This window comes from Ursus arctos, unplaced genomic scaffold (assembly GCF_023065955.2).
Source record: "Ursus arctos isolate Adak ecotype North America unplaced genomic scaffold, UrsArc2.0 scaffold_27, whole genome shotgun sequence".
Taxonomy (NCBI): Eukaryota; Metazoa; Chordata; class Mammalia; order Carnivora; family Ursidae; genus Ursus; species Ursus arctos.
Window position 1 is genome coordinate 27,001,401 of NW_026622952.1, and position 26,576 is coordinate 27,027,976.

At 48.6% G+C, this 26,576-nt stretch overlaps 1 long non-coding RNA gene across 1 annotated transcript in view; it reads right to left on the bottom strand.

Annotated features, from left to right (window-relative positions):
• Window positions 1–1,980: 1,980 nt before the first annotated feature.
• The window catches only part of LOC130541897 (uncharacterized), a 173,456-nt gene continuing 148,860 nt past the window's right edge, over window positions 1,981–26,576 (bottom strand). Inside the window, exon 3 of the long non-coding RNA XR_008955991.1 lies at window positions 1,981–2,035. This is a non-coding gene — a long non-coding RNA (uncharacterized LOC130541897). The remainder of the gene's footprint in view (window positions 2,036–26,576) is intronic.

Below are 26,576 nucleotides of genomic sequence, written 5' to 3' on the forward strand. Positions count from 1 at the left end.
ATTAAAATGCAAAAGCAATAACCATTACATCTGAGTCTGAAGAAATTTCCAAACATTTCCTAAATAATTAAGCAGCTTCAGACATACTGGATCACATTACACGGTAAGAACCAGAATTCGCACATTGTTCAGTTCTGAACAGACACTTTGAAAGAGTAATCATTTCAGCCGACTCCTCTTTCCTCTCATTTGATACCATTCCTTCCCCAATCCGTGCCTAATGTCATCGCCTTGGGTCTTTCACAACTAGTTCTATAATATAAAAATCTTCTAAAGAAAATTGCCTAGCAAATGTCCTCAATATTCAAGTCTTACTGGGAGGACACCTTCTTGGTTCTAAAGGCTAATTACTTGGATTCCTACAGAAAGCAAATAAAACAGCTCAATTTGGCAGTATTTCATATATTAACTTGAAATTTCTTATTTATCAGACTGGCTAAAAATACAGAAAGCTCATTTCAACATCTAAAATCCCAGATTTTAGATTAGATTCCCAGAGAATGGTATTTAACTTTTAATTAATTTTATCATTAATTTTGATGCTTCTCAGAATCAGAGACTTGCCTGGAAGACATAAACTAATCATTCCTTCTTTAAATTGTGTTATAATCAGTATTGTTGATGGACACAGTTTACAAAAATCTTTGTTTCTTCAACGTGACCTGTTCATATATTTTTGTTACTAACTGAGGCTTCCAGAATGTAGAAAGAGGCTCGAAAGATACCTAACCATGTTCTCAACAAACTTCCTTGTAAGTAAGTGTGCTCAAAGTCACAGGCAGTGTACATTTGAATGGGTGATAGCAGAGACCACTCTATGGACTATTTTTGATAAAACAATAGGGTTGGTGATATAATCCGTCCATGATAAGTAAAAAAATAAATATCCTACTTTTCCCAAAATACTCAGTGTTTTACACTGGAATGCATAATATAAAACAATAACTTACTGACCGCTTAAGAATGAGATTTCAATAACCATACTAGCTAGTTAATATGCTCTTTATATTAAAAGCAGAGTAAATCCCAACACGTTTAACTCTTCTGACTCTCACAGAGTCCATTATGGTTTATTTTATTAAAGCTGGAAAACTAAGGAAATGTCAGCCCAGCTCTGTGTCATACCCAACACAAGTATCCTGGAATGCAGACAGATGTATCTGACAGGACACAGCTGACCCCAGGAAGGAGTAATTCTCAGAACTAGCCCTCGGCAGAAAAGACAGAGCGTTCCATATCTTTTCCTCAGGACCTGCTATTTCTTTGATGAAAATGCCCTAAATTAGAAACCCCACAGGGGAGAGTAGCTAAGACGAAGACCCATAGGACAACAACTCCACGTGATCTTCATGTTTATTTCCGAACTTCAACACAACAAAGTTTCAAAGCTTTCTTTTCAGGATTCACCCTTCATCATGCTTCCTTAAAATTTATGCAAACCAGCTCACTCACAGCCTCCAGCCTCCTACATCTGTGAGAAGTCACATGACATACAATTTCCCACTGTGAGACACCCATCCTTCTGTGTTTTCATTGGGACCCTTGAGATTTCAAGAATATGGCATCTGGCCAGCTCCCACCCCGACTGCAGGCAAAGCCCTGACTGCACACAGACTGCAGACACATTCCATGCTAGCCAATAACAGTGATCTTCCTCAGTGAGTAAGTACAATCAACAAAATAAACAATTCTGCAACTCATATATTCAACTTCAAAAGACAACCAGTTTCTCTTAAAAATCTAAGACAACTATCACCTAAATCGATTTACTCTGTCAAATAAAAACAGATCTTTGAGCTCGGGTTATAATTCACCACAAAACTGACCAATCCAGTTTTTTGCTTGTTTTGGTCAATATACAACCTTGCACTAAAACAGCAGCTAAGAAAACAAGATACCTAAATTATGCAATCATACTTCTCAAATTTTCCACTGACATACAACCTATGCTCTCAAATCAGAAGAACAAAATATATTTACCTGTATTCCTGTCTGGTAAGATACAGCAATGCTTCTGCAAAATGCCAGGCAAAACCTGTTTCAAAACATATAAATAAAACACATTTGGTTATTGCTCAGGTAGAGAAAGGTGCCTCGTTAACTGCAGCAAGAGTTTTCCTAATAAGGTCATTCAGTGCTGCACCGAGTCCTCATGCCCAGAACGATCTCACAAATTAAACAATACAGAGAAATTTTGATGACATACATTTTTCATTGGAAAGGTTAATCAGGTAGGTGTGCTCACTGTAACTGCTGTTCTAGAATGGTAATGCAGTTCTATTTAATGTACGCCCCTAATGGGTCCTGCGAGGATCTTGAAAGCTGCACTCAAGGGACTCCTACAATAAGGCAAATGGGCCCACCAATTTTTGTGATGGCTTTTAAAATATTAGATGCAATTAGAGCCTGAAAGTGGAGGGCCACTGGGGCAGTGTACTGGGCTGGCCTTGTAGCATCTAGGCAGAGATGCTTTCATCCAGGATGAGTTACAAAGAGGAATGGGGAAGAAAAGTCTGTGTTTACAGTCACAGTTTGGTAGTAAATGATGAAGGAAATACCTTATTAGATTAAGTGAAGGGAAGGTGGAAAGAATAGGAAACGGCTTTCCCCAGAAAATTCAGCACTGTAAGCACAGACCAAAAGCATCTGCGATGAAGAGATCTCTGTGGGGATTTATGATGATGCGTGCTAAACTCAACCAAATAAAAGCTGAACTTCCATCCTGAATTCTCCACCGATGCAGCTGCAACCATTCCTCCAAAACTCCCAGCCCAAGAGCAGGCATTACGTACCCTGGAGCAAGGACTTAGTGGAGAGGGAGAGGGAGGGGGAGGGGAGCGCAGTACGCAGGAGCCCAAGCCCAGCGCCTTGCCCTTGACCAGCGTGTGATCCAGCCACCCACACAGTGGCTTCTGCCAGGCGGGACTAGTGGTCACAAAGCCTCCCTCTGTGACCCTCCCCAATACCCCCCCACCATCCCTCCACACCAGGGAAAGAATAATTCTCGCCAAGTATCATCAATTGCAGACAAGTTGGTATTACCAATTTTCCACTCTAAACAAATCTAAGAGACAGAAAACAAAGCAATAATCAAATAAAAACCCAGTAAATACAAAATGTGGAATTAAATGTTCAGAAAGACGTCTCCCACTGCTGCAAAGCTGACTGTTTAGCTGGGACGCAGAACAGCAGGCCTGGGACAATCAGGGATCGAGGAAGCGCTAAACCACACGACACAAGGCCAATGCCAATGCCTAACTCCGCCTCCTGCACCTGGTGCCGGTTCTTCATCAGCCAGTCCGAAACCAGCGTCATTCTGGCCCTATTGTCTCCCTCACCAGCCCCTAGCCCTCGAGGCCAGATAAGGACATGCACACACTCATACACATGTACACACACATGCATGCACACTCATGTACACACACACACGTGCACACAGGTGCATGTACACGCATGCACGCATGCCCTGGGCTCCCTGTGAATCTTCATTCCTTCTCATTCCATGGCCAATACACTTGTTCACGGACTTTTCCAGCCATTTCCAGAAAGCCTTACAGGTTAATACCAGGCCTAAGAAATAGTCTCCCTCAGAAGAAAGGAATGGTCCTGCACGTCACACACTGCGTACTGCGTGATCCATGTGGAGGACACAAGCGTGAGTCACCATGGTGAAGTTCAACCAGGTCCTGCAGGTACACAGCCCTCCTGCTCTCCCAGCACCTGTGAGCACCCAGGCGGGCATGCTGGCCAGTCCACCGCAAAACCCCCGGACTGGTCTTTCAATCCACAGTCTCCTCCCAGTGACATAATCAAACGTGATGCTTCTGGTTAATTTTCCTAAGGAATTACTAGCGATTGCTAGAGAACAGAAATGTTCACAATGGAGGTGCAGGTGTGTCCCTAGCATCAATCTTAGCTCCAAACTGCCCCTTCAAGAAGCAGAAACAGAGTCTGGATCCATCAGACACTGCATGATCCGGCCACCACCTCAGTGCTGGTGGTGTTTTCATCCAGATGAACTGAACTCAAGGTGATATGATGAGGGCCCCACAGAAGGTCAGGGCTCGGGAACCAGAGGGGGCGTGAAGAGAGGCCAGGTGCTGTGTTGACAGAGCAGGGATAAGGGGAAGGGAAGCAGGTGCTGAGCTTGGTGCTGAGGTTGGCCCTACACAGCATAGGCACCGTCTTCCCCCAGCCAACCCCTGTCAGATGTGGCAGCTCTGGATTGAGCCCCCTCTCTGGTCCGGGAGTCTGGACGGTGCACAGAACCCCTGGGGGGGGACCCGAGTGGTAACGTGGGGTTCCTCTCAGATTCAGTGATTCACACCTGGGGAAGGGGCACACGCTCTGCTGGTGCCTTCCACAGAACTAGGAAACCCTCCCCCAAGGCCCGGACGTGCTACAGCAATCACACCCCACTGGGGCGCTGGGGGCCCTTCTGGAGGCATCCATGTCACATGGCCAAGCTGTGTCAGGGAAGAAAGAGCTTGGGAGCCACGGATTTAGGCAAACATACACATAGCTTACGTGACAAGTCATTCTAAAAAACCACAGTGGCCCCCACGCCCATATCCCCTTGCTTAACCCTCAAGAGCCCTCTGTGCCCAACCCTGTGATCCCTCCACTCCAGCTCCCACATTCTCCCTCTCCCACCCAGACACTGTGCCACCTGGCACCAACTGACACGGCCACTTGCTCAGCACAAGGTCCCACCAACGCAGCCCTCCTGCCCACCACCACGTGGTCTCTGAGCAAGCCGCGTGACTCTTCTGGGACCTCAAGCAGGAGAATATAAGGATCTGGAGAAATCACGAGCAGTCATGGTAGAATTCACTTGTGACTTTCCTGAGGGCAGACAATTTGTATTCAAAAATGGCAGCCATACCTAATCCTGACAGGTTCCTCCTAGCTGCAGGCATAGGTAAGACACCGGTGCTCAATCTTAGGAAAATGCTCCGTGCACACCTCTGCCTCTTCCAGCTTGGGCTGAGGGGGCAGGAAGGCGGGACTCACATGTGCGTCCATTCCTCTCTGGAGGGTCCCTTCCTGCCCAACAGTTCTCCTAAAGCTCAATGCTGCCAACCTGCCTATTCTAGGAAAGCATGCAACGGCTGAGAGTGGAGGAACTCCATGTAAATCCGTGCTCTCGACACACTGCACCATGCATCTGTCTCAGACTTACGTGCCTTGTGAAGCAGGCTGCATTGCGTGGTCTATCCCTGACATGTAAAGGCACAACATTAACTTGTTATAGGAGCCACAGGAAGAAAGGCTGTGAGGACATCGGGGCAAGGGCATCGTGCTGGGCACGCCACCAGCAGCTGGGGTCAAACAGAATACATTCAACCAACAGCCAGGGTCTTCCATGAGCACCTACCCAAGTAACCATGGGCATGACACCAACATCATATGCATTCATAGACCACGGCTGCTAATTATGTCCTCCATGTCCTGTGTCCAGAGTCCTCCAACTGAAATCTATTCCTGAAACATCCCTTTCAAGGTTTCACCCCTCATGCTGAGCCCTCTCTGGTGGTACCAAGCTGAGCAGGCTCGTACCTCATCTGATGCGTCAGGTCAAGAGTGCTGGACATTGCACTCCCTGGCGCACAGGCTCAGTAAGTGTCAATCAGTGAAGTCAATCCGAATTTGAAATTCTGTTGGTCAGGTGTGCTGTCCACAACTGAAGCGCTCACGTGGCTGTGGCCACCATACTGGATAGCGCAGACATCAAACATCGGCATCACTTTTCAGATGACGAAAACAAAGTCTGGAGGTGACATTCTGTGTCAACTATACTCAAATTTAAAAATAAAACGTTTTTAAGTGTTGCTGTTTTGTCCTCACCCCTCTTCAGTCTCTCTGGGCAGATGCCCCTCCGTTCCTATGTGGTCATTCCAGCTGGTGTCATGAGAAGCCAGACGTGGACTCAGCACGCCACATTTGCCTGGAGGTCCTCCCAGCCTTACTTCCTGTGGCTCCTATAACAAGTTAACGTTGTGCCTTTACATCTCAGGAACAGACCACGCAACGCAACGTGCTCCACTAGCACGCGAGTCTGAGACAGACGCATGGTCCAGCGTGTCGGGAGCTTGGATTTGCACGGAGTTACTCAAGTAACTCTTCCCAGAGAGCTTAACTCTTAGCAAAGAGCTGCAGGATTGTTCCTAGGAGAAGCTGTGTCCCGTGGCTCTCGTGGAATAACACAGACGGCCCTTGCATTTCATGGGGCCAGGACTGAGGATCTCCACGTGTCTGACAGGCTTTCTGCCCCCGCGCTCTCCCGGGCGGTCTGAGAGGCCGCTAGCAGTTGGTGCACCTGCTGCAGGGCGCAGAGCCAGAGAGAGGCTGGGGCTGGAGCTCCCGCGGGCTGGCCCCTAGCCCGGCAGCCGCCCTGCGGTCCTGCACGCCGCTCGTGTGCTCAGCTGCGTGCAGGGCGAGGATCGTGGCGCTGCCAGCTCTGAAAAGTTGTGTGTCTGTGGCGGCCGCCTGTACCAGCTGGCCCAGGCAAGTGCTGGACACACACTGTGCCTGTCGGCTCGCACCTCACCCGAAATCACATCCAGGGCGGCCGTGGGGATGAAGTGAGTCTGAGCACACTCCTACACATGGAAGAGAAGTGTTCACACCCTGGAGACGTCCCTCCCCCTTGTGGTGCAGGCTGTGGTTACACACAGTCCTCCACACACACACACACACACACGCACGCACGCACGGGGTCCGTGACAGAGCACAGGGACCCCGAAGCCCCAGACTCCAGCATCAGGACTGTGCTCTGGGGCAAGACACACACCCCTCAGCGTCTTCATCTGCGGCACGTCAGCGATCCAGGGTCCAAGGAGGCTTTCTGCATCACAAAGCAGCAAGCCAGTATCGTTTCACTCAGCAAAGGGGCACACACTCTGCACCAGCACCATCCAGGGGGCTGTAAAAACACGGAGTGCCCGGCCAGCCACTGGTTAAGGAGCTCCAGAGCCCTGTGCACACACAGCCCCTGCGGCCAACAAGCCCGTGCTGAGCACCTCGGATGTGCCGGGGGTAGATCTCACGCTAGGGGTTTGTACCATAACAGAGAGAAGGGACAAGGACTCTGTGGGAGGTGATGGGTGCGTTCGAACCTTGACTGTGGGGCTGATGTGCGTATGCCTCCCAACTCCGCACGCTGTCCACGTTAAACACTGCAGGTTCGTGTAGCAATTATGAAAAAGACTTCAACCTCCGTTTGACAGGTAAGGAGCAGAAAGAGGGCTTTCTTAGCAGAGCCAGAAATCGGGGATCCGACAGTCCCCAGACAGAGCTCTCGTTAAGGACTCTCAAGGTTCAGGGCTCCAAAGCACGACATGTGTCCAGGGCAGGTGTGGGAGAGGCATGCATGGGCCCCCTACCCATACTCAGAGACACGAACCAGAGGGGGCCAGAGCACAAGGGGCTGGGGAGGCGTCCTGGGGCTGAAAACAGGGAAGATGATTACAAAGCTTACACACTGAATGGAGCTGCCTCCGAGCCCGGCTCTACCTTCTTCCGGAAGAAGAACAGCTGGGCAGTTACCTGTCCCAGCCCTCGCCCTCCCCAAACAGGAGACTAGGATATTCTCCTCTGGGAAATAAAACAGGCCAAGAGAACATACCTCCTATTGACGTAGGCCTTCCAATTAAAACTGGCTTGCCACTAGATCTCTGTGGAAAATTCCACCAGCCAATAAGCCCCATTTACTCACCCAAAACAAACTCCGCATAAATGTTTAATATCTCGCACTTAATGAAGACTCACAGCTGAGGATTATCATGCATTGAAAGAGATCCCCCACTTTGAGGGTGACTGACAAAGTCAGAGGAAACAGAAACATTACCAGAAACGAGAACGTTTTATTTTTTAAAAGATTTTATTTGAGAGAGAGTGAATGAGAGAGAAACAGCATGCACAAGTGTGGGGGGGGGGCGGGGGCAGAGGCAGAGTAAGAAGCAAACTCCCCGCTGAGCAGGGAGCCCTACACAAGGCTCAATCCCAGGACCCTGAGATTATGACCTGAGCTGAAGTCAGACACTTAACCGACTGAGCCACCCAGGCATCCCCATAAGAGAACATCTTAAAAATATCACAGAAAGACAGAGAAGAGATTTTGCCTATGACCCAAGAACAGGACACTATATATGAAAGGGAAATTTATAGAACTATATATAAAAGGGAAATTTATAGAACAAGAAATACAGCTTTTGGAAACTAAAAAAAGGAAAATAAAATAAATAGTTGAAAAATAAATTCAAGGATGTATCCCAGAAAGTACAGAAAAAATATATATAAAGAGTCAGAAAAAAAAAAAATGAGAGAACAAAGAATTATGTGGTCATCCTGGGAGTCACACCATCTGGCCAATGGAGGTTCAGAGGAAAAGGGCCACGAGACAGATAGGCCACAGGGTCACACAAAGAGACAAAAGCCACATATCTGAATGATACAATTCCAGACTCAGTAGGTCACCATCCATACAAGGTGACCAGCCTAAAATTCAGAACAAAAGGAGACTCCCAAACTCAACCAAAATACTAAATTCTGGAAGCTGGAAAATGCAGGAGCAGTGTTTTAGAAATTCTGGGGGAGAAATAGAAGATGCCGTCCTGTCAGCCAAGCAAGACAGAGCGTGCCCCACTCCTGGGAGGGGAGCTGCTGGGGATCTCCACTGCCCCAGAAGGACCCAGAGGGCCTCCCAGGGGAGGCAAGGGGGGTGCTCAAGTGGAGGGCGTCCCGATGTGGCACCCGGCTATGGGCTCGTGGAAGAAGGAAAAAGCAGGGAGGAGGGACACATGCTGAACACACAGAAGAGAGAGCTAAAAATGGGATGAAAACAGGAAAGAATGGAAAGAATAAGCCTGCTTAATTTTTTTAAAGGCAATTAACAATAAATGGAAGTTGTCACCAAATAAAGAGGCATGATCCTACAAAGTGAGTCTGACGTTAATACAAACCATGGATTTACCCAAACATCAGGGTATAAGCCCACAGAGCACAGGGAGAGGGGACAGAGAGGCAGTGCCATCCACACCCACCACAGAGGGGCACGCAGAGGGGAGGGCCAAGGGTAGGGGTCTCCAGGCAGTGGGACAGGGTGGGCACAATGCAGCTGCCTCTGCTCTTCAACGCCTCCTAAAACCACTTTGCTCTTCATGGTATGCACACGTACGATTTAATGAAATTAGAATTAACTTGCATTAAATAATGTCTGGCCAGTCTGCACAATGATGTTTGCAACTACAAGAAAGCAGTACTAACACATCCTTAAGGACCCTTAAAATGACCAAAACACCTATCTAGAATCAAAGTACTTCCAGACGTTTTTACAGCTTTCTCATTACAACTTAGACACATCTGAACTCAGTCTTTTTTTTTTAATGATTTTTTATTATATTATGTTAGTCACCATACAGTACATCCCCGGTTTCCGATGTAAAGTTTGATGATTCATTAGTTGCGTATAACACCCAGTGCACCATGCAATATGTGACCTCCTTACTACCCATCACCGGTCTATCCCATTCCCCCACCCCCCTCCCCTCTGAGGCCCTCAGTTTGTTTCTCAGAGTCCATAGTCTCTCATGCGTCATTCCCCCTTCTGATTACCCCCCCTTCTTTATCCCTTTCTTCCCCTACCGATCTTCCTAGTTCTTATGTTCCATAGATGAGAGAAATCATATGATATTTGTCTTTCTCTGCTCTGAACTCAGTCTTTAAAAAAAAATTTTTTTTTAATTTGATTATTTGATAGCACACAAGCAGGGGTAGGAGCAGAGGGACAAAGCAGGCTCCCCGATGAGGAGCGAGCCAGACTCCAGGTTGAATTCCAGGACGCTGGGATTATGACCTGAGCCGATGGCAGACACTTCACTGACTGAGCCACCCAGGCCGCCCCAAGACACATCTGAAGTCAGTCTTTACCTCGTTATTCAAACCACGTGTCCAGGAACCCCAGATAAAGGCAAACACTGGGCTAGGAGTGAGAACAAAACATAAGCAAATTCGGATCCAACCCAGAGTCACTTTCTGATACAAGTTCATAAAGGGCTGTAAAACAAGGAGTTAGATCAAATGCTTCTATTTAAGCAACAGTAATCAAGACAGCAGGTGTTACTGAAGGAACGGAGGGCAGATCAGGGGAACAGAACCGAACGGACTCTCACAGATACAGTCAACTCATCTTTGGCCAAAGAGCAGCAGCAGCACAGTGGGGCAGAGACAGGGGTCTTCCCAGCAAAGATGTGGGAGCAACTGGAACACCCACACCAAAAATAATGAATCTTGACACACAATTACACCCTCGTAAAAATTAACTCAGATAGATCACAGATTAAACATAATAGGAAACATTCTGATCCCCTAGCAGATAACAGGGAAGCAAACCCTAGATGCCCTTTGTCATGGAGATGACCTTTTCTGCACAATACCAAAGGCTCCACCATGGAAGAAAGAGCTGGTAAGCTGCACTTCCTGAAAATTAAAAACTTCTGCTCCATGAGAGACATGCTCAAGATAACAAGCCACAGGCCAGGAGGAAATATTTGCCAAAGAAACATCTCGTAAAGGACCATTACCCAAAATATGCTAAGAACTCTTAAAACCCAACAAGAAAACACACAAGTCAATCAAAAGATGGGCCAAAGACCCTGACAGACATGTCATCAAAGAAGTTACACAGGTGGCAAATGAGCCTGTGAGAAGACGCGCCACACGGCATGCCATGAGGGACACGAAAGCTGAAACGAGGCACCCCCACGCAGCTATGGGAACGGCACCCGTCCAAGGCGCTGACCACACCAAGTGCTGGCGAGGATATGGCGCCCCGGGGACTCCCACTCACTGCTGACAGAAGGCAGAATGGGGCAGCCCCTGTAGGAGATGGTTTGACTGTTTCTTACCAAACTGACCACACCTTTCAAGTACAATTCAGAAATTCTCTTCCTTCCTATTTCCCAAAGCAGCTGAAAACCTACGTCCACACAAAACCTGCATGTGGATCTTTACAGCAGGGTTATCATAACTGACAAAACCTGGAAGCAAGCAAGATGCCCTTCAGCAGGTAAATGGATAAAATGGTCCATCCAGACAATACAATACTATTCAGCACAAAAAATAAATGAACTGCCAAGCCATGAGGACACGGAGGAACCTTAAATGCATATCACCCAATGGAAGAAGTTAGTCTGAGGCTATTTACTCTGTGATCCCAACTCTGTGACCTTCTGGAAAAGGCAGAACTACAGACACAGTAAAGAAAGGAGTGGCTGCCAGGGGATGAGGATGGAGAGGGAGGGGTGAGGATGGAGAGGGAGGGGTGAAGATGGAGAGGGAGGGACGAGCAGGCAGCGCACAGAGGGTTTCGGGCAGTGAGACTACTCTGTATGACCCTGTCACAGTGGGTACGTGTCATCACACATTTCTGCAAACCCACAGAGCGTGCCACACCAAGAGTGACCCTGATGTAGACTGAGGACTCTGGGTGATGACGACGTGTCCATGGGGGTCATCATTGGTGACAACTGCCCCATCCTGAGGGGATGCTGATGGTGGGGTGAGCAGAGGTGGGGGGACAGAGATCATTTGTCCCCGGAGATCTGTGCCTTCTGCTCAATTTACTATAAACTTGAAACTGTTCGGGGGGAAAAAAAAGTGTTCTCTAAAAAAGGCTTTTCCTTCATGTGAAATGTAAGCATTTCCAGGGGGACAGGAAAGGTTTCACCATAGAGCGAATACAGGCCCTGCTGCGGATGCCCTCACCTGCCAGCTCAAGGCTCTGACTCGGTGCCCGCCCCTGGCTCCTTCCTCCCTGACCCCAGCTGACTGTGCTCGGGCCTGCAGGCAGGAAGTCCATGATCTCCACAGACTCAGGACGACCTCGCTGCCCACATCTCCTGCCTGGATGATGCACTTCCCTTGCATTGAGGAGCTGTGACTTGCTCTGCAAAACACACAGAAACTCCCAGAGACACACCCCTGGAAGGGCTGACGAGTCCACATCCTGTTGTGGAATAGAGAGATCGATGTCAACACAAACATGAAAGATCAACTCATGGGACAGAATTAATAGCGCCTCTTCGCTGCTATGGCGTTAAAACAACACAACTGCACCAAGTGTCCCTTTCACACCACAAAAGCATCACTTTCATGGCAACAGACACAGAGCTCAGGACGTATGTGCAGAGCAAGGTCAACAGTGCCCTCGTCCCAGGTGGGTGGCCACAGATGGGGGATCTGCCGCTGCCCCTCCAGCCCCGCCACGCCCTCGGTCCTGGGAGCTCCTCCCGACGCGCCACTGCAGGACGCCGGCACAGAGACACTGTGCGTCATGGCTGTGACGTGAATAAGCGAAGGACCGTGGATCCACAAACTGCGTCACACCACTGACCGTGATCCCGCGATCCAAACGTCGAAATAAAGAGCTATTCTCAGTGCTGTGGTGCAAACGTCTCACGGAGGCCAAACCAGGTTCTGCCTGTGATTTTAGGGGAGAAAGGGAAAACCCCAAAGTCGCATGCTGCAGAGACCTCCGGCTGAAATCGCATGGAGGCGCAGGTGCAGCAGAACCAAACCACGGACAGGTCAAGTTCCCCAGGTTGTCCTCATCAATACCACATCTGATGCCAAAGCAATCACACCTGATGCCCCGCCAAAGGCCACGACCCCAAGCAAAACCTCACCCCCAACTCCGGCACTGTGGGAAAGCACCCGGAGCTGCTGAGCTCCCCAGACCGCCCGGTTGGGAAGCCTGGGCGCCACTCAGTCCCCCGACCAAGGAGCAGAGAACCACGTATTGTGCGAGCTGTGGAGTATTTCCACCCACGATAACCCCCTTCTAAGTACACGATGGAGGCCACCTTCCAGCCTGAAAAGAACTGTTCTTTGAAACAGCCATCTCTGCACGTTCAGCAGAGAGCTGTCTCGTGGCACATCTCAGGGTGCCGTCCACGTGTGAAAACACAAGTAAATCAGCAGACTTACAGAATGACCCTGTGGTCAGAAACACCACCTTGCCTCCCCAACACCCTCAAACACTTTCTTCAGGGTGATCATGGCCACCACGGATGGCTCACATGGCCCAGCTGTGTGCTCCCTCCGGGTGGTAACGCCAGCCCCACGGGCTCCACACCAGAGTGGTGGTGAAGGTTACATGTCCAGCTGTGAGCCCAGCTGTCCAGTTGTGTGCCTGACCGGCAGCAGGGTGCCCAGGTGGAACACTGTTTCTCCGTGTGTCTGAGGTGTTTCCAGGAGAGGGGGGCACTGGACCCCGCTCCTGCCCCCCACGGTGTGCGGTCCTATCCCATCCTCTGAGGGCCTGAGGACAACAGAAGGTGGAGGAAGGAGGGACCTGTCCCCCTCTCCCACTTCACTGCAGCAGCCAGGACACCTAAGTGCGACCACTGCCCTCAGACAGGACACAGACCAAGCTCCCTGGTTCTCGGACGCCCCGGGGCCTCCAGCTTGCAGTCGCAGACTGTCAGCTTCTAGGCCTCGGAAAGCACATGAGCCGCCTTCTCATGATAGATCTCGTCTCAGACAGACAGAGACAGAGGGGGACAGACAAATGTGACGTATGGACACACAGATGAATCCTGCTCTGGAGAACCCTGACTGATGCTGCAGATTTCTCCAGCTCACCACTGACAAGCCCACACCGCACCGCGTCTGGAGGGCCGGTGCGGAGGTCCTCGGCCGCGCTGCCTGCTGGACCCGCTGGGAGAGCGGCCCACAGCGACACCTGATTCCGCCGGCCCGGCCTGCAGTGCACCGTGAGTGGACCAGCCCGGGACTCCCATGCAGACAGCTCATCCCAGGCTCACCCTGGGAAGGACAGGGCTACAGGGAGGCACAGGTCTCTGTCCCTGAGCATGATCCCAGCCATGGCAGGGGTGCGCGCTCATGCACTCATGTGGCTTCTGGATTGTTCCCAAATGTTTACCAGATGACACTGAGAATTGCAGGAGCAATTCTGGCTCCCGAGTCCTGCTACTGTGGGAACTACCTGGAAGGACCAGGGTGCAGGAGAGATGACCCTTCTGTTGGAGAGCCAGCCAGGATAGCCCATGGGGTTTGGAAGCTCAGAAACGAGGTGTCAGGGTCCTGTCCTAAAACCAGGGAAGCCAACAGTGATGTCCCCCAAAAAGGATGAGTGAGAGGAGGGGCTGCAGGGCTGGCCCCTGCCCTGCTCTTCCCTCTGCGCTCTCTGCTCAAACTCCCAGAAGCTTCCCCAGGTTCTCTGCAGTGCAGGCCAACCTCGGGTAGGCACCTCCTCACACAGTCCCCTGCATCTGTCCTCAGTCTGGCAGCGAGAATCTCAAGACCCCTCGTGCCCAGGCCCCCCCTCCCACCACCCCACCCCCCCACCCCACCCCCGCTAAAGGTCAGCTCAGAAGAAACCGCTCTGATCTGGAAAAGTGGCTCCAGGCTCACAGGGTGCTGACAGGGTCTTCAGGATCTAGAAAACGAAGCCCCCCAGAACAGCCTGCCCACCAAGCCTCATGAAGGAGTCAGACATCCCATTTCTGAAAGTCCTCAGGCTGCACAGGGTGGGGAGGACTCCTACCAGGAAGTTCCAACACACAACACCCTTCGCACAAAATCATTACACCCGTTACAAAGGGAAAATGACCAAGAAGAGTTGCAGATATTTCCATTCTCATAAGAGAAACCATTTAACTTAATTTTACAGAACATTTATCTGAGCTTAAAAATAGCAGAAATTGGCACATAATGAGTTTGGACCAGCTGTTTCACTACACTGGCCCTCACATTTGTTTTTCTAAATTTCAGGAACTATTGATTGACGAAGTTAAGAACTTGGGAACTAATCAAGAGCTTATACTCCTACCAACAGCTCTAAAAAGGCGTAACAATTTAAATGAGAAGAAACATCATTTTGTTTTTGTTTTTAATGAATCAATGCAAGAGCAGAGTCACTGAAATTATTGGTCATCTGGCCCCACAGTTGATAGGCTGTCCCCCCAACGGCAGGGCATGAGTGTCCCAGAGAATTCGGTCCATTGAGAGACACAGGCCACCGACATTTCAGAAACCCTGAGGGCTTCAATAGAGCTCCGTTATTCTTATGGAAACAGTGGTAATTGTATTCTCTGAAAGTTCAAGAATATCTGACGTCTGATGTTATAAAGTACGTACCATATTCAACACCCCTCTCATCACACCCCCTGTACCAGGACCCCACAGAACCGCAGTGTTTGGTGTCACTGGCAAGCCTCCCTTGCTCCCTGTCAGCGTGGGAGCCCATCGCCTTGACTTTCAGCTCCTTCCCGGTCTCTGCTGTGAATCCTTGCCTCTCCCTGTCTCTCGGTTCTGTATGCCGAGGACACAGCCACCAGCTCCCCACTGGGAGCTGTCACCCACTGGGCCCTGATCCTAAACCCTGAGCCCTCAGGTCATACACATGACTGCCTATTTGTTGTTCCAACTCACACATCTCATGGGATCTCAAAATTACCATGCCCCCAAACAAACCACCTCCCCACAAACCGAGCTCCCCGCCTGTGTGTGCCCACACCTCCACACATGATGCCTGTGCACTGTCCCCAGCATGGGGCCCCACCTCGCCCTGCAGTCCTGAGTCCTCCATGGCAAGCCTGCAGCAGACCTGGGCAGGGCCTCACCACCACCCCCACTGCTGCTCCAGCCCATGCTACCAGCACCCTGATTAGTCCCGCACCCTTCCGACCCACCTGCCTGCTCCCACTCTCATGGTCTCATAACCGGTCTTGAAACGCACACCAATGTGATCCTCTAATTTAGTCTTTATGTCAGTCTTGGTCTAGAACACTTTGATGACTCCTCAGAACACTTGGTCCCTAAACACCCCCAAGCCCCCAGAATTCTGTGGCAGGAGCTAGTGACCTCAATCCCACTCAAGAGCTCCAGCCACACCAGCCCTTTACTGCTCTTCCACCTGCTGAGCACACCCCAGGGCCTTTGCATGTGCTGCCCTCTGCTGGCAAGCTCTTCTCCAGGGTCTCTTTCCAGATGGCTCACCACAGATTCCTGCCAAGTTCTCCTCTTCTGTGAGCCCTCCCCCACCTCTCAAGAAAGCTATCATTCTGCATTGGGTCCTCCACTATACTCCCTCACAGTTTACACAGCCTAGTGCTATCTCCTGCTTCTGTCTGCTCTCCACCTGCCCAGCAGGAACAGAAGCTCTGTGGAGGCAGGACTGTCTGTTGGGGTCACCTCGTGACCCCTGTGCCGACAGCTGTGGCTGACATGTGGCGGGGCCTGAATCAGTGTCTGCTGAAGAGATCAGTAGACTATTGCATATGGGAGTGATTATCCCACTTCCTCAGACCCCACAGCCCTTTAATACACAAGGTCCGTGGAACAACCCCATCACGCACAGCAGGTAAGAGGGACCAGCTGCATCTGAGGTGTGGGGTCCAGGAGAACAAAGGGCTCCTTTCCCGCTGCCCCCCAAGCAGGATCCTTATGGGACCGTCCCCGGGGTGAACTCTGAAGGAGGATCGTGTACCACGCAGGGCTCGGGACCAGGAGTAAACACACAGGTGGAAGGACGCACAGTTACAACAGCGCTCACCAACACCACGTGCTTCCCTCCCACATTCCTAGGACCTCACAACAGTCCTAGGATGTGGGCCATCACTGCCCCCCACTTTAAGGGTGCCCTGAGGAATGGCGACGTTACACGACCACTGAGCGGTTCAGAGCACAGGCGGGCACAGCATCCCCCACTTTAGAAACCACACTCCTCCTGCCGTGGGCTGAGCCGACCATGCCCGATGATTTCTTGTCAAATGCCCGCTCACAGACGTGGTTTCAGAATCCTCTACATAGCATCCAAATGCCCAATCCCCAGATGCCAGGCGTTGAAAGCCACAGCAATGTAGCTCGCTCACAGTGGCAGGTCCAGGGGGGCGGGGCAGACAGAACCCCTCCCCCACCGTCTGGACCCACCAGTGCCAGCAGCCCGGGGAGGAAGGAGCAAGCACTCACTGGCCTCTCAGGCTTCTCCTACAAGGAACACGGGGCTCCCACTGGCATTTCCTTGGTGCAAAGTGCAAGTCCCATGGCCACACCTGTGAGGAGAAGGAACCCCTCTTCCTGCACGCTGGGGAGGAGGCAAGACCCTTTACTACTGCGACCACGCCATCACCGGCCAGCCACATTTCTGAGCACAGCAGTGAGTTAAGCTGAAGGCTAGCACTCTGCCGGGGATGGTGGAATCCTCTGCTGACTTAGTACATGCTAAGGGGAGCTCTGACATACCAGGATGAGCATGGGAGCTGTGAAGAGAAGTGCTACAGGCCTGGCGCTGCTGAGGTCCCCGGGATGAGACCCAGGGACACAGCCCTGTGTCACTCACAACTGTCCCAGAGCTGCAGCACAGAGCACAGGGCTGGCTCTGTGCACATCTTCCCAAAGAACAGATGGGGAATGAGCGCACAGACACACAGACAAGAGGGCAGGTGGACTCGGTCGTGAACCATAGTGTCCCGCCTGGAGGGCTGAATCCCACCAGGAAGACTCCTGCCACAGCTTCCCGGGTCTGGGGCTGGCCCCGAGGCATCGCCAGGGTGGCTCGTCTTTGCCCAAGACCGTGGGACCAGCCCTACCAACCTCCCCTGCCCTTGCATTTCTCTACTTCTCTACTGTAGACAACGGTGAATATTGGTTCCATTCATTTAATTAAATTTAATTAAATTTATTTGCAGTGTAAGAAAATTTGAGTGCACAGGGCATATGTAACGGAGATAAATCACAAGTCCATGTTCATTTAATCGATCATGTTGGCACGGTTAAAACACATGGAACAATTCTTCAGGGTTATTCCTGACCATTTTTCTTCCTTTCTATTGAACAGAGAAATGTTGTATTAGTTGGGGTTCTCTAGAGATACACAATCTACTGGATAATAGGATATATATACACACACACATATGTACGTACGTGTGTACACATATACGGGCTTCTCGGCCCCCATAACCGTGTGAATTCCTCGTAACAAATGCAGCTCGTGGCAGCCGTGGGCGTGGCCATGCGAGGGTCTGCATCCCTGCTTCCAGGATTCAGGGTCATACTTAGAAGGGAAATTCTGGATCATATGGTAGCCCTATTTTTAATTTCTGAGGGCCCACCCCATGGCTGCAGCATTTTCATTCCTTCCCGCAGGGTAAGAGGGGTCCTTCCTCCACGGCCTTGTCTACACCTGCTACTTGCTGGGTTTTGACAGCAGCCACCGGGGTGCCGGTGAGTTGGCTGCTGGCAGTGCCCACAAACGCACTCACGCGCCATCCCATGCCAGCGTGGTGCCCCCCCACATGACCCTCTGTGCCACCAGCAGCCGAGAACTTTGGAATGCTCATTCCCCATGCCCACCCAAAGCCCCAGCCTCCTCATGGATCCATGGCCCTTCCCGACTCCCAGGCTGACCACAGCGGTGTGGCGCTGGTCCTTTCGAGTTCCCTGTGAGGTGTGACTCTTGTCTTCCTAACACCCTTGCTCATCATGTATGTGAGACACGCCCACCCCCCACAATTCACCCTGTGCTCCCAGACCTGCCAGCTGCTACAGGCCTCACCTGACCCACGCCTGCTTGGGGACGGAGACAGGTGCATGGAGGGGCCCGGGGTGTGCCCCCTGCCGTGGGTCCCCGAGACCAGGGCCCCAGTAGACGCCTGCACTCGGCAGAAGCTTCTGCCTGCCAGCTGCCTGTGGCCCTGGCCCCCCGGAGAACAGTCACAGGGAGGTTCTTCGCGGTTTCTCTGACCTGCATGCAAGATTAACGGCTGCACCATTTAGATTCCCTGCACAGCCTGACCTTTTGGACATTCAGTTTCTCAACCCCACCCGGTGACCTTTCTTCACTTTTCTATTGAATTTTTTTTTCCAAATTAAACTTGAATGGAATACCCTCCTTGACTCCATCATACCACAAAGGCCTCGTTCACCTTTTACTTTCAAAGGCTGTTGCCTGCCTGCAGCGCCTCACATCGTGCCCCATAAATGGGATGTAGCCCCCGACATGCCACGGCCCTTCCTTACACCCGCATAGAAGGTACAAATTCATCCCGAGCATTTGAAGAGCTGCTATAGGATGGAGGGAGTGGTGGCAGACACCCCAAGCCTGACCCCAGAAGTGCGCCATGGGGAGGGAGGGGTGCAGAACGACAGCCCCCCAGGTATGACAGCAGCAGGAGAGAAAGGGGGAAGAAATGCCACCAGCAAAGCATGCCTGGGGTCAGGAAGGCCACACAGAGGTCTCCTTGGAGAGAACGAGTGGTGGGTTTTCAGGGAGGAAGTCTGAGGGGCAGGCCAGGCGAAGGAGCTCCAGGCTCCAGAGTCCAGAGCAAGGAAGAGGCAGTTGTGGGGTAGAGCGGGTTGGGCAAGGGTGGGCGTGGCATGCTCACAAGGAGGGAAGGCGTGAGGCTGGAGGCACGTGCAAAGCAGAGTTCCAGGACCTCAGGAGCTTACATTCCATCCCACGGTAAGGGAGATGCTCTGGAAACCCGAAGACACGACAAGCAGCTGTGCACCTCGGAACAAGGGCTCTGAGAGCGTGTGCAGGCAGGGCCTGACCAGTCCCAGGCTCCGGGGTTCTCCATGCGGGAGATGGTCAGCAGGCCGGTGAGGCACTGAGATGGGGAGGGAGCAGAGGAGACGCATTCACCAGGCCCCATGAAGAAACATGACCTTAAACGGGGCTGAGTAGAGAAATTAAGACAGGAAAGGTATTTACCAAAGGAAAACAAAAACACTAACTTTAAAAGACATATGCACTTCGATGTTTGTCTCAGCATCATTTACAATAACCAAGCTATGGAAGCAGCCCAAGTGTCCCTCGGCAGACAAGTGGATAAGGAAGCTGTGGTGTATACACAATGGAATATCACTCAGTCATCAGAAAGAATGGTATCTTGCCATTTGCAATGACATGGATGGATCTAGAGAGTATTATGTTAAGTAAAATACATCAGAAAAGGACAAATACCATATGATTTCACTCACATGTGCAATTTAAGAAATGAAACAAAAATGAACAACAACAAAAAAGAGATAAACAGACTCTTAACTATAGAGGGGAAGTAGGTGGGGGACTGGGGGAAACAGGTGTTGGGGATGAAGGTGTGCACCTGTCATGATGAGCACCAGGTGGTGTACGGACGTGCTGAACCACGATATCTTACACCCGAAACTAACTTTACGCTGTACGTTAACTACGCTGCAATAAGAAAACACACAAGAAAGAACTTGAGGTGACTCCTATTTCTAATCTTCCATTAGTCAAGAACAGGGTTTTCCAAATTCTATTTCCATGAGAGAAAAGAGAGTTTCAGGATCAGAAGAGATGAGGGAACACAAAATATCAATCACATGCTCACCTTGGTGATGATAATTAGCATATTAAGGATGCTGAAAAGTCCTGCACAAAAAAAGTTCTACTCTGGTATGGGATGTGTGTGAGGTATGTGCTTTGTTATTGGTTAAACTTAGGTAACTTTCTTTAAATGTTTCTATCTGAAACTAAATGACTCAGGATCATTATTCTGAATTTCTGTGCAGCTGAGTAATGGAAATGGGGTGATCTTCGCAGTGTCCTGGGCCAGCTCTGCTTACCTCTGGCTCATGCACACCTGAGATGATGCCCCACAATGAGTCTGTGGAAGGCGAGCAAGCAGCCTGGAGCTGCTACAAGGTGACAGCCTAGGTGAGGACAGGTGAGGGCCGGTGAGGGCAGGTGAGGGCAATGCCATCAACGCTTGCCCGATGGTGGAAACAGGATTTGGCTCAGACCACAGCTGGAAAGCTATTCTTCCTATAAAAATGAGAATTAATCCACCCAACAGCATGGTCTACAGCTCATAACACAGCAACGCATAGGGACGGAGGTTAAAGAATACAGTGTAACACAACCATGCCACTGCTGAGAATAAGGAGGAAGCAAACCCCAGCGCTGCCATCTACAAAACTCCACTCATAGCATCACTGCTGAGCAATTATTCTCATACAGACTGAGACACTGACGGAGCAAAACAACATCCCAGAAGTATCAGCTGCAAGGGGGAGGAGAGAACAGAGCAAGAAAACCCCCCATGAGAGAACAGAGCGAGGGACAGGAGTCACTCAAGAAGGGCGTCCACAGCTTTCCGGAGCGAGCTAACTGAATTAAATAAATCCCACGAAGTCTCATTCCCTGCCTGCCACAGGTAGTGATACTTAGGTTAACTGTATATAGAAGTCCCGGTGTGTCTGTGCACTTGCACACACACGTATTCAGGTAGGTATTTCTCATTCAAAATGTCTTAGACTGCTTTCATTGATTTCTCCAGTCAAGAACCATTTCAACCATTACAGAGAAATGTCTGGGCTGGAGGATACTACTTAACTAATGATGCCAAGATTTTACTGGCCACAATGGGCGAAAACCAGGTAATTATCTTAAACACTACATATTATACACACCACTGTGAGTATGTGTACGGGAAAAACTCAAACATTTCTGCTGAATAAACTCAGTCAGGGATGGGAGGTGGGGGATGCAGTCATGCTTTAAAAATATAACAATCTGAGAAATGGGGAACAGAAGAGAAACCAGATACTCTGGTGAAGTACTCTACAACCAGCCAAATTACAGGGGACAAATGCCTTATATAAACCTAAGCGACAAATGAGATTCATGGTCACATTAAGCCCATGTAGACCTAATACCACTGGAGAGAGTTTTATGGCTCAAATCAAAATTGTCTATTAATTTTCTGAAAAGTAGAAATCCCCATTCTAGGTGGTACAACTCTGCTGAATTGTTTTAAAAAGGAATAATCTACTTTAAAGAATGTAAGATTAAATTTATTACCGTAAGTCACACTGCATGTAATTTTTGCAAGTTCTTCAGCTTTATCGCTTTAGCTCTGCAAAATGGAGGTGGATGGATCTTACTCATTTATTAAACCACTTACTGAGCACCCACCGAGCGTCTGCCATTGTGCGGGCCTGCAGATAAAAGCTGGCTGTCCAATTAGAGAGGACACGGTGTGACCAGCTACAAATTAACATCGTGTGTGCTGTTCTGAAGCAGCATTCAGAGCATCACAGCTATGCTTGAAGAGGCGCCTACCCCAATTTAGGAGGGAGGAATTCTCAGAGGAAATCACACCTGCGCTGAGCCAATGCGCGAGAGGAGCTGTCCTAGGAGGGGAGGGAACACCACTCTCCACAGGGGCCCCTATGTGCAGAGTCACCAGCATGACCGACCATGTCACCAAGACTGTGGTCGCACACGTGACAGTCACCACGGACAGAATCCTTTCTGAGTCTGGACATGATGCGGGGCTCCGCTAATGGGGTCTCACACAAAACACTGGCAGATACGCACCTGAGGAGCAGGAATCTGGAAGCAAATCTGGAGCATGAGGAGCTTAGAGGGAAGAACATTAAAAGCATGGAAATTGGCTGAGAGGACATGGTAATATTATTGTCAAAAGGAGTGAAAAGAGGGAATAAACCTGATGGAATGAGGTCAAACGGAGTAGAAGGGGAAGAAGCCAAGAACATAGTAACGGAAAAACCCCTGGCGGGAAGAATGCTTCCCCTCAGCCTCCCAAAGTAAGAGCAAAAGAGGAAAAAGGAAAAGCAGAGTGGAGACAAAGGCATGTACACTATTTCCTTTGACCTGCGTTTGTTATGTGAAATAAGAGAGCGTGTTGCTTGTGGAGAGTAAATGAGTGACAAAGTAGGCAGGGGAGGCTGAGGAAGAGAGCTGAGACACAGAATCCCACCACAGGGAGAGCCGGGGTGGGAAACGGAGGGGCATCTGGACAGGGCAGAGAGAAGAAAGTACTGGTAACAATGTGGGTACAAAGTGGAGACCATTTGCGGGGAGGGGGCTGAATTTTAACCAGCGTTATTTGCACAGATATATAGTTTTCCTTAGCAGAAATCATCTCTTGCAAGTACTGAGAAGTTCAATTATGGAATTAACCCATATCTGGAATTTTGTCAAGGAGGAAAATGACAGATTAGGAAGGGGGATGGTTGGGGAGGAGGTAGTGGCCAAAGTAACAAAACTACAGATTGGCGAGGGCCTGACTCCCTAGGAATGACCCTGAAGACAAGATGAGACAGACGGAGGGAGTCACCACAGGGGTTCAAGGACTAGGTTCTGTGTCAAGAAAAAGGGTCTCCAAACAAGCACAGGTGTTCCTGGGGCAGGAAGAGGCCCTCACAAGACAAACTGAAACTGGGGCATAAAGCCCCTGCATGGCGCAGATGAGCACTGACAGAAGCTTATCGATGGGCATACCAGGTACTTGGATCTCCGTCCTCTAATACACCCCTGTGCCCCTCAGGCATAGCCTGACATTTTGTGAATATTCCAACAAGAGAACAGCCACTACCTCAAAGGCTGGTGATCATTTATTATCAAGACATTGCAAATTATTTCTGGGAAATAATTCTCCACCCAGCAGTCAAGAGGGAAACAATTTATGTTCCTCTGGACATGTTCTTGCCCCTCAGTGAACCAAGTGGTCAAGCCCAAACTGAAACATACCTAGAATCCCTCTGGGATCCCACATAAAATGTATTCAGATGGTATCTATGTCAGTGTAAAATATTTAAAGTTAAATTATTAAACTCTCAAATTGTTGTTTTGTTTTTTAACATACAACCTTGCCAGATTTGGTCAGTGAGGACACTGGAAGCCCCTCAATCTATTTTTTCAGCTTTACTGAGGAATAAATGATGAATAAAACTGTATATATTTAAGGTGTACAATGTGATGATTTGATATATACATATACTTTGTGAAATGATTACCTCAATCCAGTTAACGAACACATCAATCACCCTGCCTGTTAACTCGTGTGTGTGTGTGTGTGTGTGTGTGTGTGTGGTGAGAATCTTAAGACCTACTCTCAGCAAAGTACCCCCTGTAAACATGCTCACAGAACTAAAGGAAAACCATGATTAAAGAAGTAAAGGCAAGTATGATGACAATGCTGGAAGAAACAGAGAACAGGAATAAAAAGAAATTATTTTTTAAAATAGAAATTCTGGTGCTACAAAGTAAAATAGCGAAAATAAAAATTTACTTGAAGAGCCCAACAGCAGCTCTGAACTGGCAGAAGAAAGAAAAACAAATTCGAAGATAGGTCAACAGAGATTATGCAGGCTGAAAAAAACATAGTGAAGCCTCAGAAAGGTGAAATACCGCCATGCCTACAAACAAGCGTGCAACAGGGCAACCAGAAAGAGGTGAGAGGAACAGAGAAGATATTCAAAGAAATAATCACTGAAAACTTCCCAAACTTCTTCAGAAACAACAACCCATGTTTCTGGAAAGAACGCAACAAACTCTAAGCAGAATAAATTCAAAGAGATCCAAAAAAAGACACATCAGAGTTAAAATGCAGGTCAAAGACAAGAGGAAAATCATGAAAGCCAAAAGAAAGAAATGCCTTCTTACTTACAACAGAAACCCAGTAAGATGAACATCTCACTTCTCAGCAGAAACTATAGAGGCCAGAAGGTAGTGGGACAACATATTGAAAGTGCTCAAGAAAAACTCAATCAAGAATCCTACATGCAGCCATTTAGTCTTCAAAAGTGAAGGCAAATAGGGACTTTTCCAGAAAAACAAAAACTGAACTCATTTATTGCTAGCAGACCCACTTTGCTAAAAATACTAAAGGAAGTTCTCTGGGTTGCAAACAGGTGACCTCAGATGGTAATTCAAATGCACATGAACAAAATGAAGAGTATTGGAAATTATGTAATTATAAAACACAGTATAAATGCACATTTTCTCCTTTCTTTTAACAGACCTACAATGACATTTATAAGTATGTATGAAGTGTTCTTGGGCCTGTAACACAGAGTAACATATGTGTAAGATATTTGCAAATAACAGCACAAAGGGGGTAGTGGGAGCAGAGCTATAATGTGCTAAAGAAAAGATTGCAGATTATGAAGGAATAATTATAACAATGTACTACTGAGTTTGTAACATGAAGAGACATGGCAGGTGTAAGGATAATACCAAGGGCGGGGAAATGGAACAGAGCTACATAGGAGTAATGTTTCTATGTACCACCAGAACTTAGTATAAATCTAAAGCTGATTCTAACAGGGTAGGTTGTACATGGTAAATCCTAGAGTAGCCACAAAAGAACTGAAAAATACATAGTGAAAAATACCATTAAGGAAATTAAAATACAACATCAGAAAATATTCACATAATTCAAAAAAAACAAAAAAACAAAAAAACAAAAAAGCAATGAGGGAGAGAGGAACGTACAGGCTCAAGACAAATGGAAACCGAGAGTGGAACGGCAGATGGAACACCAACCATGTCAATAATATTAAATGTGAATGGACCAAACCACCCAAACAAAGGCAGAGTTTGTCAGAGGGATTAAAAACAACAAACTACGATCCAACTCCATGCTGCTAGAGGGGACACAGTATGGATTCAAAGATATGACAGACTGAAAACAAAAGGATGGAGAAGATACCAAGCAAAAGCAAACACAGGAAAGCTAAAAGTGCCTACACTGATATTAGAGAAAACAGACTTGGAAGCCAGAGTGTTACCAGAGATAAAGGGGGACACCTGATAACCACAGAAGGATCAATCCATCAGAAACATGTAACAACTATACACATATGTGCACCTTAACAACAGAGCACCAAAATCCAAGAAGCAAAGACAAACAAAAATGAAGGGAGACATTCGACAATCGTTGGAGCCTTCAACACCTCACTTTCAACAATGGGCAGAACAGGTAGACAGAAGATCCACAACACACAGAACAAACCCAAGCCACACTCTAAAGCAGCTAACTCGTCGACACCTGCACAGCCCTCCACCCGATGACGGCAACAGACCACACGACCTGCTCCAGCACACGTGCAACACTCCCCAGGAGAGACCATATGCTAAGTCACAAAGCTCCATGAATGTAAAAGGAGAGAAATCGCATAAATTATGTTATTCACTCACAATGGAACGAAATTAAAAGTTAATCACAGGAAAAAAGAAAACTGGGAACCTCAAAAATATGTGGAAATTAAACAATGCAAATAGCCAATGGAACAAAGAACAAATCAAAAAGGAAATCAGAAACTACTTTGAGATTAATAAAAATGAAGACACACATACCAAAACTTACTGGGTGCAGCTACAACAGTGCTTAGAGGAAAATGTATAGCAATTAATGCCTATACAGAAAAAAGAAAGAACTCGAGTAAGTAAGGTAACCTTCCAAACATAACACTGGAAAAAGAAGAGCTAATCACACCTAAAAGAAGTAAAAGGAAGGAAAATAATAAATATTAAAGCAGAAATTTATGCAACAGAGAATATAGAAACAAAAGAGGAAAATAAAACCAAGAGCTAGTTCTTGGGAAAGGTCAACAAAATTGACAAATCCTTAGTCATAATGCCAAGAAAAAAAGAGAAAGGTCAAATGACTAGAATCAGAAATGAAACTTGGGGTAGCACTCCAGACCTTACAGACCCTACAGAAATAAAAAGGATTATAATAAAGGAATATAATGAACAAGTATATGCCAACAAA